The 12,573-nt window shown below is 44.4% G+C and overlaps 1 protein-coding gene across 2 annotated transcripts in view; it reads left to right on the plus strand.

The window, feature by feature from the left end:
• Positions 1-1,363: 1,363 nt before the first annotated feature.
• RAP1B (RAP1B, member of RAS oncogene family) overlaps positions 1,364-12,573 on the plus strand; it is a 30,596-nt gene continuing 19,386 nt past the window's right edge. Inside the window, exon 1 of one of the 2 annotated variants that reach the window (XM_068190172.1) lies at positions 1,364-1,522. The gene's annotated coding sequence lies outside the window, so the exon portion shown is untranslated. Of the gene's footprint in view, positions 1,523-8,639; positions 8,803-12,573 lie in introns of those variants that run through there. The other variant, XM_068190173.1, reaches the window with a different exon arrangement.

Below are 12,573 nucleotides of genomic sequence, written 5' to 3' on the forward strand. Positions count from 1 at the left end.
TAGTTCACTGAAGAAAGTTGTGAGGGCTGAGGATATTTATCTTTGTTCTTTTCCTCTAAATATTTCTGGGTGCTGATAACAGTATCTAGTGACAGAAGAAAGTAAGAACACAAGTATTTTTCTGTCTGGTGAGCTAATATGCTACACAGCTAATAATTGCATGAAATGCTCTTCTGGTTTTCACTTGAAAGGCTGTATTTCACTTATTCATCTCAATAATGATTTTTGTCCTGCAAAGGATGCCTTGCCAAGAAAGGACTGGTTTCTATGGACTTGATTTCTCACAACCAGAGCTCTCTTGCATTATCCATCATTTACACGGATTCAGTATCAAAGGACTGAACACGGGTTTAAGCTGTAAAACACCAAGAGATTTGTCTGGACTTTGGAAGAGATTTTATGACATTCAGGATTTGGGAGTAACACTGTAAAAGAAAAATATTTTTTAAAGTGCTTTGCTTTCTGGATGCCCTGTATTCGGTGAAGTCTTCCCTACAAAGGGCAGTTCATTTCCCTGGTCATCCTTTGACCCTGCTCTGAGCTTTAGCATCTCCCACGGATTCTCATGAACTCATACGGTCTCCCTTTTCTATCTCTGTCCTACAGACAGAAAGCCACTGCTTCCTCCACACCCACTCTCCTCGCCAGAAGCCTCACTGCAACTTCCTGTCAGTTTGATACACTCTTGTGTAAGGGTGGAGGTGCCGTGGACTTCCTCAGAGCACAAGTTAGGTCTGAAAGCACCACGTTAACTCTTTGCTTACTAAGTGTTTCCTGGAAACATAGATGCTCATTTATTTTTTAATCTTTATCAGCTAAATCCTTTGTAACTGGAATATATGGGTGACATCGGGGGCGCGGGGCGGGAAACGTGATTTACATATTTTAGGACTAAAATAACAGGAAAGCTAATACCGTGATTATTTGCAGGCACAGGGAATCCTGCTTTGAATCGGCAAGACTAATGAGAGACTGTTCACATCCAGAGGCATACTGGTCCACGTAAAACCAGCAGTACGCGGCATCTCTGAAACACCCTTCACCAGCGGATCTCAACATCTTTTCAGAAATGCAGGAAATAGTGCAGTGGCATTTACTTTTCCAGCTCTTTAAGTTCATAATTAACTTTAAGCAACCATGATGTGCTTTCGGCGCCCCTTTGAGCTGTGACCAAGCTCAGGCTCCCACCCGGAGCGCACCAGAGCTCGGAGGAGGGCCGGTGCTCCCCAGGCGGATCCCAGCCCGCTCCCGCCGCCGCCGCGGGCCCGGGGCGGGGCGGCCGCGCGCGTGCGCGCGCAGGGGGCGGGGCGCGGGGTCAGCCCTCCCCGCGCCCGCCCCTCCCTCCGCCCCCGCCGCGCCAGAGCGAGGCTGGGCGTGCGGCGTCACGGCGACGGCCCCGAGCCGCGCCCCGGCACAGGCGGCGAGCGGAGCGGAGGGCGGCCGAGCGGAGCGCAGCGCAGCGCGGCGGGATCGGCCGGCGAGGCGGCGGCGCGCGGTCGGCGGGGAGCGGAGGCGCTGTCCGGTGGGTTGCGGCGGGCAGCGCGGGCCGGGCCGCGCCGCTGTGGCGGGGAGCGGCGCGGCGTCTCTGGTACAGGTGGCGGGGCGGGGTGGGGTGGGGGCGGTGGCGAGAGCGGGGGGGGGGCGGCGGCGACGGCGACGGCGGGGAGCGGCGCGCTCTGAGGGAAGGGGCACCAGCCTGGAACATGGCGGAAGTGGAACCGGGAGCCGCCGCCTCGTCCGGCCTCAGGCGTGGTGGGACCCCGAGGGGGTGGAGGGAGCGGGGCGCTGAGGGGCAGCCGTCGCGGCCGGGCCCAGGGCCCGGCCCTGCCGTTCGCCGCATGCCCCCGCCCGCCGGTCCCCGGAGCAGAAGTTGGAGCGGAAGCGGAAAGTTGTAACCCCGCGGGTCGGGGCCGCGACGTGGGGCCCGGACGGCCGCGGGGAGGGGCGGGTGACGCCCGGCTCGGCCCCGCCGCGGGCGGGGAAGGGGACGGTGCCCGGCGGCCGCCGGCGTTGTCAGCGGGAAGTCCGAGCCGAGCCCCACCTAGTCCGGCCGCGGGAGAGAAGCCGCTCGCTCTTTCCGGCCGGTGTGTGCGGGCGAAGCGGGGGGGTCAGGCCGGGCGCGGCCGGCCGGGACAGCCCGCCGGGGCTTGTGCCTGGGGTGGCTATGGAGTGGGACTGGCAGACAGCGCGGGGGCCTGCAAGTTCCCTTCCTGCTTATCACAAAATGAAAAGGAAATGACAGGGATGTTCGCCTCGTCTAAACACCCCACCATCACCCGTGTCAAAGCAAATGGAAGAATTTGACTGACACTTCCTGCGCCAAACCCTTCTAATGAGCCTTAGGTCCTCTTGCCTTTGCGTTGGTGAAGAGGTGGTGGAAGGAAAACAAAGTTTGCAGAGGAGAGAATAAAACCAAATCTGACTGTTCTGCCATTGGCCCTAGATTACAAAAGACAATGAGAAACCCAAGGTTTTTGCAAAAAACGAATACCATGCTTTTACTCCTGTTTCCATCTTGAAGGCATGGATTATGCTGCTCAGGGTAAACGAAACAAAAAAAGGAAAGTCTTTCTCTGTACTGGTTTGGGATACATAGTAAGGAAGTACAGTTCAAAGAGAGAGGGTATGTCAGAGATGCCCAGGTTGAAAATCATACAGGTTGTGTATGTTTTTTTTGCATTTAGACGTTTTGATTAGTGTAATTGTAATTTTCCGCATAGAACAGCTACATCTTACCCCGGGATGAGATGTGCAGACAGTGTATGATAAAGACTTTTCAGTACTTTTTCACAATGAAGTATATGTTGAAATTACTCTTATAAGAAAAGGAGACAAACACTCTTCCTTTCAATGAATTATAAAAAGGCAGTGAAGCAATCACATTGCCTTTAAGAATAACCATTCAAAAACAAGTGTATTTCCCTTTGGAAAGAGTCTATTATCTCTGTGAAAAACTTGGAACATTATTTAAGTTACTACTTTTTGGATGACTTGCCTCTATATTAAAATCATAAGCTTTTGGGAGGGGAAAAAAACAGCCAAACTTGGTAGAGTTTAGTATTTTAATTTCTATTATTCATTGCATCTTTTTTTACTCTTGCTCGAAATCTGTCCTATAGACTTTGTGACTAATGGGGGATACTTATACTATTCACATTAAAGACTTTGCAAAAATAAACTAACTAATTAGATGTGATGTTTTATCCCTTTGGTACCTGTATATTTCAGGGATGCTTTTTGTAGTGTTATGAGCTACTTCAGGTTTAACTTAGAGCTGTAGTATAAAACCGTGTTATCTGTACCCAAGTAACTGAGTTTGGAATTACACTGTGCAGTATAAGTGCCATGTATCTTTTTTGCAGCAAAGATGATCGTACCTGGAGCACCTGTCTGCCTAGGGGTGAAATAATCTGCAAAACAGAGTTGAAAGACCAAAAAAAAAAGTACAACCAGAACTTTTATATGGGGGGTGGGGGGGAAACTCAACAGACTTTTTGCTGTCTGTACCTGTGCTTCTATTACTATATATTTGCACCAGATAAGTTTTCTAAATGGGATTGTGCTATTTTGTTCCAAAGCTCTCCTGTAGGACAGTTCATCAAAAATAAATCTGAAGTGAGCCATGACAGTTCTTTTTGTGCTGTGCCAGTTTTTGCAGAGTAAAACTGACTGTCTTTTTAATTGAGAGCCTTTCTGGAGCAGAGGCAAACAGATGGGAATCTAGGTGAGGGCCTACAAAAGGAGAAAGAAATTGCTTCTATGGCTGAGGAAGGAAGTGTGCTGAAGGCTACACTGTAGCTTGTGATCTCACAGTTAGTAAATGTGACAAGGAACTAAAATAAACAGTTGTCCACCTATCATCTGGGATGTGGGAAGTGCAAGAGTCACAGGAGTACTTGAGTACTTGATGCTTACTGCTACCGTGCCAATCCTGTCATCCACAGAGCTCTGCTAGCTGCTCAGGGTTAGGTACAGAGAGGTGCTCTTAAGGATAAGAATATCTTACCGATAAAAACAGGCACCCTTGTCCTTGGATGTATGCTGAGAGGGTAGGCGGATCCTTTATGAATTGGCCTTTCTAAGTAATGCTTAGATGACTTTCAGATACCTTGCTGACATTTGAGAGTGTTTGTCGGGTTAGGCTCCAGTTGGGAGTTTTAATCAAAATTGCTCCCTTAGTAAAACAGATCACTCAGCACGAGCGGTACGACAGAAGTCCGTGTTTAGCTTGTGGTTGTGGATGCTGCCACTCCTTCACCTCAGAACTAATCCAAAAGCAGACGGAAGTGCACTGTGTGGTGTCAGTGTGCTGAATCCCTGCTGAGTTGGGGCAGGCTTCTGCTGTGTTCTGTTGCATCTAGGTCAGGTAGAGGGATATTTTAGACAGCCTAGAGATGAAAGGAGTATCTGCAGTAACTACACCTTCATATTTCAAGGCAAACTTTGTTTTCCTGCTCAGATGTGGTTAAGATGATCTCTTTCTATTTTTCTTGCATAAAGCGGGGGGAAAAAAGAAGTGCTTTTGTACTTGAATGCGATTAATAGGCCTGTTTTCAAGCTGAGTTTTCATAGTTGTTAAACAGTTGAGTGTAGTAGATCTTTAGTACCTTAGAGCATCTAATGTGTGCCTTTTTCCTTAAGGCCTGTCATCCATGAGGCAACTGGGTGAAACAGGCATAGTCGAAGTAATATTTTAATGAAGTTATGGCAGTTTGCTTGTAGTAAACAAATGCTATTTCAAAAAAGTCAAAGACCCTGTCTGCTGGTACAGACTGTTTCTTCATGAAGCAGTTGAATGAGGCTACCTTCAAAAGCAGCAGTAGGTTATGGCTACTGGAAACTCTCATTTCTCCAGCTTTAGAATGTGTAAAGAAACACTAGACAACTAAAAGTGAAAAAAGTTTTTTGTTTTTGTGTGTGCCTGCTCATGCATGCTATTGTGAGCTCCTGACATACTGCATGTTCCTCTCTCTTCTAGCAGCAAGGAAAGGGAGGAAGGCTGTAAACACCAAGTTGGAAATCTGCCTATTAGGCAAATTTTGAAATATAAAATTAATTATTTGGGGGCCCTCTAGCTAGTCACGATGCTTCTTTTTCAAGAACAGTGTTTTAACAGTGATTTTTACTACTGAAGTAGTAGAGTGAAAGTCACTATAAGATGCTAGAGAAATGTATGTTATAGTATTACAGAATTTTTTTAGAGGTGAACCAGGAAGAAGAGGAAGCACAGCACTCTATAATTAATAGTCTGAGGACTTGATGTAAATCCCGGCTACACAACTACAAAAAGAGACAGCCGAGTAAGTCCACGTGGTTAGTTCATTCCTGACCAAGGGAGGAAGGCTAGACTATAGTGCAGAAGTAGGACAGCCTAGCCCTTCCAGTGGATTGGTGTTTGCATCCTTTGGCAGACAAGCAACAGCTCATGTTTCTCCCCAGCTTGAAATTCTCTTCAGGAAATCTGTACTTTCTTAGATCACTTGATGTCATTCCTGCAGCTGTTGCAAAACAGGAAGCTGGCCTAAATCTGAATGACTTGACCAGGTCTTCTGCAGAAAGTATATTGTGTACCACTGTTACTCATTCATGAAATAATTTCCAATGTATCCCTATTTGTAGAGCTGTGAGAAACCTTACGTCATTAAATTTTTGAGCAGTATTGAAGACCTGGAACAGGAGAACAGTTTATTATCATAACTGGAGACAAATCAAGGCTCTGTCATTAATTTTTTTTTTCATAGAAACTCAGGGGAATATGTTCTTTTCCTCAAGATTTGTTGACATTGAAGGGACTCTTACTAGCTTTAATGATAATGTTATTATTACCGAATTTCAGTAGGTAATCTGGATTAAAAGAAAATACGTACTTTAGCATTTCCATTAGTATGGCTTACTCTATAACGTTTTGTGACATTGTCTTCATTTAATCTGAAATAATTTGTCAACACAGATAGTCCCTGCCCTGCAACTTTCTTTTTGTTTTTCTGCATTAGTTGTCTTAGCTTTTGAAGTCTTGTCCTATTTTCCCACTCACAGTCTCTGTTTCTGAAAGCTAACCAATTGTGCCTTCACTTTTTTTTTATGTCTGCAGTGAAGAAAAGTTTCTTAAAAGCATGCTTCGTATATCAGGAGGAAGCAAAAATATCAGTACCACCACGTCTCTGTCAAGGATGAGCTGCAGACACTTGTGAGTTATCTATGTGGAGTTCCAGAGGGGAGGTACAGGAGATAGGAGAACCTGATACTAGGAGTGGCACTTCAGCACTACAGAAGTGAAAGTGTTTTTGGTAATTGCAAAGTCAGACCAGCTACTTTGATTTTTTTTAGAGGTTTCATGTATGGTCAGTATTTTTTATTTGAGATTAAGCTAGTGTGCTGAACAGTAGTTAAACTGCATCAGAACTCATATTACAGTGATAGTTAGGTTGTGAAACTGTACAGTCCTTGTTTGCAGTTAATCAAATTTCTCTAACATCTGGTGTAATACCTCCCGTAGAAGTGGTTTGTTAGAAGACTAGTGGAAAGTTGCAAGCTGTTTCAGAAGGGTAAACTGGAACATGGGGTGGAATTAATCTCCATTGAAGTGGAAGTTACCTAAAAATCTTACTCTCTGCAATACAGGTGACATTTACTGTTGATACTGAGTTGTGGAAATGTTCAAGGTCAGGCTGGATGGGGCCCTGAGCTACCTTATCTAGGGGGTGGTATCCCTGTCTGTGGCTGGCAGAACTACATAATCTTTAGGTCCCTTTCTACTCAAGCCATTCTGTGTGCGTAGCTGTGTCCAGGTGTGGACACATACAGGAACCTCTTTTATTAATCTTGTACATGTGAAGCAGTTACGGGGGATTGTTAGAGTTTGTAAGATGCGGGCAGTAACCCTCCTGTGATCTTTCACTGTGAAGCTACCTACAAGGTAACATTCTGAAAGCTTGATGTACGAGCTGACCCATAAACATAGCCTACTTGGCTTATATGGTTGCATTTTGCATAAAATATTGCTGAATGATTTTCTTTTGGTTGGGAGAGTGTATAAATTAATACAGCTTGCAAAATCTTGACTCTTGCACTTCTGGAGTTATATTTATATAGTTAGTATGAATAAGGATATATCATACTGTCTTTTTGTGACTCTTCTGACTTGTTTAAAATGGAGATTTGATGGGCAGTAGACATTCTGTGAGTCTGGTGATTTTATCCCCATTCAGGGTATGGTCCTTTTGTTATTTACTGTCTGTTGTTTATATTGGTAGAAGCATACAGAATATGCAATGTTGTTTTCATGGATTTATGATGAGGAGCGTCAAAAATGAGTTTGTGGCAAATGTGAACTCCCCTTCAGAATTCTTAAAAATATAATACAAATCCATAGAGGAATTTCCATGGTAGTTTTATATCAACAAGTATACAGTTCAAGATGCCTTGGACTTGTGCTTTTTATGAGCTGTTATGTTCAAAAATCTAACCCTCTACCAAGATAAGTTATTTCAGAATGTGCCATGCTTCTAGGAACTGATGCCAAATTGTCATCAAATTGTCACTTGGTGGAATCAAAGAGACTGTAGTAGTCCTGTGGCATCGAGGATCAAGAAGAGGCAAGAATAGCTGTCATGCTGGAGAATATCACTCTGCAATTTTCCTGATACATCTTTTTTGACTTAGTAGCAGATTAGATGGGATTTCACCAAAGAAGAGACACCCTGGCACTTACTCTCTGTGGGTCTTGAGTAGATTTGGAGACGAATAGAGAGAAGCTGTAATACTATAATAAGCACTTGTAACTAGTTTTTTAATCTGGATGCTTGGTCTTCAAATGTTCTTTCTTTTGGTGCACAACTTGCTTTTAAATCTGAATACTAGAGAGGGAAGCAAGCATTTCTGAATTATAGCTGTGTATACCTGTACTTACTGTATGTCCTTATTTTATTGTTACCTTTTCACCTTTCTTTATATTTGACCTTATATTTTTACATTTGCTTATATTTTTAATGATCCTCTGGTTTTTGTCCTGATCTCTCAAAACCTATTATTTCAGGAATTGCCCAAAGCTAAACTGAGTCTCAGCCAGAGATCTTGCAGAGAAAACTTAAGTGTGGTAGCTGAAATTCTGCTAAGACGAAGGAGTTGAAAATGGGGTTTTACAATTAAGTGCTTTAGGCTGCTGTGTGTGCTTGTGTTTGGCATCCTTTTGATCTGTGTGTTGCTTTTCATCAAACTCTTAAGAGTAATCTCAGAAGAAGAGTGGTATATCAATGTAAGTACAAATTGGAGTGAGAGAGTAAGAAGATTCCATGTGGAGCCTGGAACAGAAAGATCTAGTAGGTTGTCTGGTTTTATGCTTGAAGAACAAAAAAGTCCTGAAGTCCTCCTTTTCTGCTAGAAATCTGGGCTCTGGTTAGCCAGGAAACAGGTGAAGAAGCACCATTAAGTGCATGTTAGTTTGAACGTAATTAAACTGCAGTAACCAATATTTTGAACAATGTGTAGTCTTGCTACTAGTTCTGCTTCTAGCCAGAGGCAAGATCTTAAGATCCAGTTTGCAAAAACGTTTATCAAAGACAAATATGTCAATTTGAAAATATTTGTATTTACAGGTAATGCAATTCTTTTGTTACTTCATCTTATTGTGAGACTACTTTTTAAATAAGATGTAAGTTTCACAGAGGAAACCTGAAGCTTCTTTTCTGAGCTGAATGCTGAATCTGCTGGAAGTGAGAAGTTAAAGTGGAAGTGAAAATAAGGAATCATTCACAAGCTTGCCTACAGAAGGTTGGAGTCATAGATCACAAGAACCTACACAGAGTAAGCTTTAGGTAAACTACAGGCACCTTAAGCAACGTGGGAATTAAAGACTGGTTTCCTGAAGGATAAACTTGCTTTGCTGGGACAGTCAGGGTAGACTGAAAAGTCATTCATCTGCTTGGGCTCTGCCCAAAATACGGATTGTTTTGAGATGCTGTTTTTCAGCGTGTACTTTGCTGAAAGTAAAACTCTTCAGTGAAAGATTAAGGATGTAGTGGTGATGCTCATTCAAGTGCTGTGGTGATTGTGATTGTCATAGCCTAAATAATAGATGACTCTTAGAAGACAGACGTACAGATTTTGTTTAGAAAGGTCTGCCCATCTAAAACCCTAGAGTCAATTTTACGTTTCAGTAACCTTTGGACATCTTCTGTTACCTTATCAAAGTGTTTGATTTGTTGTGGGTTGACCCTGGGTGGACATCAGGTGCCCACCAAAGCTGCTCTATCCACTCCCCTCTTCAACTATATGGGGTAGTGTATTGGGTTTGCATGGCCAAGGTTTGGTAGCATGTAGATCTTATCTTCTGTGGGAAGCTGCTAGAAGCTTCTGTGCCTGGCAGAGCCAGTCCCTGGTAGCTCCAAAGATGAACGTGCCACTAGCCAAAGCTTGACCAATTAGAAATGGTGGTAATGTCTCTGTAATAACAGATTTAGGAAGAAGAAAGAAAAAAGTTACTGCACATTTGTAATTGCAGCCAGAGAAGAGCAGGGTGAGAACATGTGAGAGGAACAACTCTGGAAACATCAAGGTCAGTAGAGAGAGAAGGGCAGGAGGTGCTCCAGGCACCAAAGCTGGGATTCCTCTGCAGCCTGTGGTGCAGCCTATGGGGTTGCAGCTGTGCCCCTGCAGCCCATGAAGGACCATGAGGATGCAGGATGAGGACTTCCACCTGCAGCCTGTGGAGGACACCCACACCAGAGCAGGTGGCTTCCTGAGAGGAGACTGAACCCATGGGAGGCCTGTGCTGGGGCAGGCTCCTGGCAGGGACTTGCAGACTGATGGAGAGAAGAGCCCCACACTGGAGAAGTGCCCTGGTAGAACTTGTGATCCTGTGGGGGACCAATGCTGAAGCAGCCTGTCCCTGAAGGACTACACCCCATGGAAGAGTGATCCATGCTGCTGCAGCAGTTTGAGGGGTTCTGTTTCCCCTGGAATGGACTCATATTGCAGCCATTCATGGAGAACTGTTGTTTGTGAGATGGACTCACATTGGAAAAATTCATGGTAAACTGTCTCCTGTGGGAGGGGTCCCCATGTTGGAGCTGGGGAAAGACTTCTCTCCCTAAGCACAGGGAGAAAGAACCTGTGATGAACTGATCATAACCCCCATTCCTTTCTCCCTGTGCTACTGGGGAAGGAGGTGGAGCTTAGGAAGGAGGGAGGGGTGTGGGGAAGGTGTTTAAAGGTCTTACTTTACTTCTCATTATCCTGCTCTGATTTTGTTAGTAATAAATTCATTTATTATCTTTAATTCCAGCTTTTTTTTTGCCTTTGATTTGATTTGGTGAGTGATCTCTTCTGGTCCTTACCTCAGCTCATGAACCTTTTATATTTTCTCTCCCTTGTCCAGGGTGGAGGGTAGTGATAAAGAGTCTTTGGTGGGTGCCTGGCATCCAGCCAGGGTCAACTCACTGCAGATAGAAAAAATACAGCACAAGGCTTGTGGGTCAAGATAAGGACAGGGAAGACCTCTTGCCAGTTGTCATGGGGATAATATAGACTCAGCTTGGGGAAATCAGTTTAATTTATTGCAAATCATATCAGAGTAGGATAATGAGAAATAAACCCAAATCTTAATAATACCTTCTTCCCAGGCTGAACTTAGCTCCTAAATTTTCTTCCACCTCTCCCTTAGAGGCACAGTGGGGTAGGGAATGGGGACAGTAGCATGTACATGTTGTCTCTGCTGTTCGTTCCTCAGCAGGACTCCACACACTCTTCCCCTGCTCCATTGTGGGGTCTCTCCCATGGGAGATAGTCCTTCACAAACTTCTCCTGTGTGGGGTCTCTCCCATGGGAGATAGTCCTTCACAAACTTCTCCTGTGGCAGTCCCTTCTGGGTATGCAGTTCTTCAGAACAAACTGCTCCAGCACATCATTCCCAGTGTTACAATCTCCTTCAGGCATTTATCTACTCTGGCCTGGGGTCCTCCATGGGCTGCCAGTGGATCTCTGCTGCACTGTGCACTTCCATGGGCTGCAGTGGGACAGCCTGTCTCACCATGGGCTGCAGGGGAATCTCTGCATGGGCACCTGCAATATCCTCCCCCTCCTTCTTCACTTCACTTTGGCATCTGCAGAGTTGTTGCTCTTGCATATTCTTACTCCTTTCTCTGCTGCTGTTGTTCCCCCAGCTGTTGACCCCTCCAACCCCCTTCCTAAATATGTTGTTCCAGAGGTGCTACTGTTGCTAATGGATTCAGCTTTGGCCTGATGTGGGTCTTTCCTGAAGCCCATCTGGCACTGGACATGGGGAAACTTCTGGCAGCTTCTCACAGAAGCCACCTGGCTAACAAAACATTGCCATGCAAACCAAATAAAATTTGACTTCTAGCAAAGTGAGTCTTGAGGTATGACAGGTTTCTCTAGAAAATGGCAAGCTTTGAAGATGCAGAGGAACCAAGAATTACTATCTAAACATGAACTAGAGTAGATCTTGTGGAGACTTGATTAAACAAGTTTAATCCTCATTAATTTGGTAACTCTGTACTAAAGATCTAGTACATGTAATTGAAAGTAGTGTGGGGATGAGTGTGATTCAAATTCATTTGGTTAAAATTATTCAGGTTTTTTGTGTAGGTGTCCTCATGGGAGAGGACATGAGCTCAGGCTTGCAAGTGTGATTTGCTTACCTTTGGGGTTATGCTCCTAACTCACAGCTCTTTCACCTCTTGAAAATTTGTGGCCCATTAAATGAGAGTTCTAGGGGGGCTAAGGTGCATCAGCCACTCACAGAGCAGGTGTACAGCTATGGCAGTTCATAGCTTTGCATGCAAATACTAGCTAAAACTTGTTTTTATGTGGACTGTTGGCTTGTTTTATGTGTTGAGTTTGTTGCGTTGGGTTGTTTTTTTTTTTTTTTGCAGGGGGACATGGAGATGTGGAATTGTTTTAGTGGGTGGGATTTTTTCTGTGGGGTTTAGTTTTAATTGGTTGAGGTTTTTTGTGTTTGGGGTTTTTCTTAAATACCCTCTTCTGAAGCTTGTAGCAGCTTAACAGTGGCCTAAGGAACAACCAAGTTATCTGTGCATCTCTGTATGGGCAGAGGTGTGAAGGTCAGTGTCTGCAGTTGTCATCTTCTGGTTAAGGTTTGCTTGTGGGTTGGACATTATCTGCAGAGCAACCATCCCTAGGTTCAAAGTGGTACTGCCTTGCTGCCAGGAAGAAAACAGGATTTTTTTTTGCCCAAGTTTTACCTTCCTCAGTTAAGCATGTCAGACCTTTTAGAAACTCATGGTTATCAATGGATTCAGCTAATTAAATTAATTGTGAAAAGAAGCAGTTAAAGTTGCACCTCTGTCACTGCACAACTAGCAAAACCATGTGGCAGAAAACAGTGGTTGTTGCTGGATGTCAGTGTATGTCTTTTTCAGGTTACCTTCAGGAAGATGTCTGAAGCGGTAACAAAAGAACCATTGGTGAAATTAGGTGTAATTTGGGTGACTTTCAGTGAGGTTTGTTGCTCATGTTCAAATACCATGTTTCTATTAGGGAAGTATTAGGAAGTATTGAGAGTCAAAACAGACATGAGTTACAATTACTTGGGAC

The sequence above is a fragment of the Anomalospiza imberbis genome, chromosome 5 (genome assembly GCF_031753505.1).
Source record: "Anomalospiza imberbis isolate Cuckoo-Finch-1a 21T00152 chromosome 5, ASM3175350v1, whole genome shotgun sequence".
In the NCBI taxonomy this organism is placed as follows: Eukaryota; Metazoa; Chordata; class Aves; order Passeriformes; family Viduidae; genus Anomalospiza; species Anomalospiza imberbis.